General features: G+C 46.8%; 1 pseudogene; it reads right to left on the reverse strand.

Annotated features, from left to right (window-relative positions):
* Positions 1 to 2,048: 2,048 nt before the first annotated feature.
* On the reverse strand, positions 2,049 to 2,387 carry LOC139001335 (T-cell leukemia/lymphoma protein 1A pseudogene; annotated as a pseudogene).

Raw genomic sequence — 2,387 nt, forward strand, 5'->3', positions numbered from 1 at the left:
GAAAAAAAAAAAAAACAATTAAAAACAACTCCCTGCTGAAGGACCTGGACTGAGGCAACCTCTTCCCCAATTAGGAAGGAAAGATGAATGGGATCCTCAGGAAATGTCTGACATCTGCCTGTTGGCATTTAGGAGAAGCAAAAGAAAGAGAAAAAAAATTGGAGAAAAAAAACATAGTTCAAATGACACCCTCATAATGCCCTCAAAGGAATTGAGCCCAAAGGGGTCACGAGACAGAGTGTCTGCAGTGTGACACATGACAGATCTCGATGCATGGCTCTTTTATAAATAAATACATGTAGTTTTTATTGATTTTAGAGAGGAAGGGAGAGAGAGATAGAAACATCAGTGATGTTGAGAGAGAATCATGGACCGGGTGCCTCCTGCACGGACCCCACTGGGGATGAAGCCCCCAACCCGGGCATGTGCCTCTTCAGTCTGCAGGCCGATGCTCTATCCATTGAGCCCAACCTGCATGGGTGCTAGGTCGTCTTAAAATGACTACCTACCTGGTATGTTAAACCAAAAAAATAATAAAGTCTTTTAAAACAATGTGCATGCCATCTAAATGCAGCCATTGCTAATATTTTTTAAATGGTATTATTGACTCAGAGAAAAAGGGAAATCGAGAGGGAGAGAAACATCATGATGACTGAGAATCACTGCTTTAGCATCTAGCTCTGTGTGCATTTTGGTTTTTAATTGTGTTTAGCACTAAACAGGCCCAAACAAAGCCCAGCAATCATAAAATTCATCTATCATTGGACCAGAGAGAGGAAGCTGGAGGGGGAGCCAGAGGGAGCCCCAAAAATCAATCTCAGGACATCCATGGTTGCATTAAAGAGAATCACGGATCAACCGCCTCCCACACGGCACCTACTGACAATCGAGCCTGAAACCTGGGCCTCTAGTAAAAATATATTAAACAGAGAAAGACAAAAAAAAAAAAGACCTTAAGCCTGAAAATAATAGCCCAGCCCCAGTAGACAAGGCTCGAAGACATCACTGGAAATAGTTTTCATTTCAATGACCAGCATTCTCATTGTTTGATCTCCTGAGGTTCGTCAACCAATACTACCCTCTCCAAAAAAAAGAACGAATATTTGGGGGAATTCGTGTACCGGTGTGGTGCCTCAGCATGGCCTGGCTCTCTGACATCTCCCGAGGGGTCCCAGATTGCGAGAGGGCACAGGCCAGGCCATGGCACCCCACCGGTGCCCCATTAGGTCTGGGGAGGGAAACGGGATGTTGGCCAGCTGGGGAGGGACAATGGGAGGACTCCAGAGTGTGTCCAGCATGTCTAACTCAGTCCCGATCAGCCAGATCCCAGCAGCAAGCTTACCTACCAGTCTGAATGTCTTGTCCCTGGTGGTCAATGCATGTCATAGCGAGCAGTTGAGCAACGTTAGGATATCATTTGCATATTATGCTTTGATTGGTTGAACAGATGACCAGTCGACTGGACACTTAGCATATTAGGCTTCTATTATATAGGATTGATTTCATACAGGAAGGGAGTGAGAAATATCAATGATAAGAGAGAATCATACATCTCGTGCCTCCTGCACACCCCCTACTGGGGATAGAGCCCACAAACAGAACATGTGCCCTTGACCAGAATTGAACATGGGACCTTCCAGAGTCCACAGTCCAACCCTCTATCCACTGAGCCAAACAAGCTGGAGCTCATGGGTCAATTCTTGTCTGTGCCCTGACCAAGAATCGAACTGTGACCTCTGGGTTGATAGGTCGTCCCTCAACCACTGAGAAACTCCAGCTTAGCTCAATATGCTTTTATTGATTTGAGGGAGAGGGAGAGAGACAGAGAGACACAGAAAGACAGAGAGAAAGGAGATGAAGAAGAAGAAGTACAAGAACAAGATAAAAGAGAGAGAGAGAGAGAGAGATCAATGTGCCCTCGTACCAAGGGAGTGGCAGCTAGAACTACAGAGCTTATTAAAAAGGTGAAGAGAACTATACATGTCCCACCGGCAGGCCAGCAGGACTGGGGCTCAGGTTGACAAGAGCTAGGGACTCCATCACGTGTCCTACGAGTCTTCCATCAGCTCAAGTATCATTTCCTCCACACCATTCTTCTTGACGTGGTGCACGATGCACCAGAACTGGCACATGGAGTCCAGGTACTGGTCGCCAGGGTAGAGCGCCCACAACAAAGGGATGGTGCTGGAGGTCAGCGAACTAGTGGTGAGTGGGATATGGCCACTTGGGATGTCTAACTGGATAAAACATACTTGCAGGACACCTACTGTGTCCATGAGGAAATTCAGCCAAGTGTGCTGATTCTCGTCCTCATACAACAAGGGCCCACGGATACTCAGGTAGCTGGGGTGCGAGGTGAGGTGAATGTTCGATGGGAGCTCAGCCAT

This window comes from Myotis yumanensis, unplaced genomic scaffold, assembly GCF_028538775.1.
Source record: "Myotis yumanensis isolate MYYU_CA2020_CCGP unplaced genomic scaffold, mMyoYum1.0.hap1 SCAF_414, whole genome shotgun sequence".
Lineage (NCBI taxonomy): Eukaryota > Metazoa > Chordata > Mammalia > Chiroptera > Vespertilionidae > Myotis > Myotis yumanensis.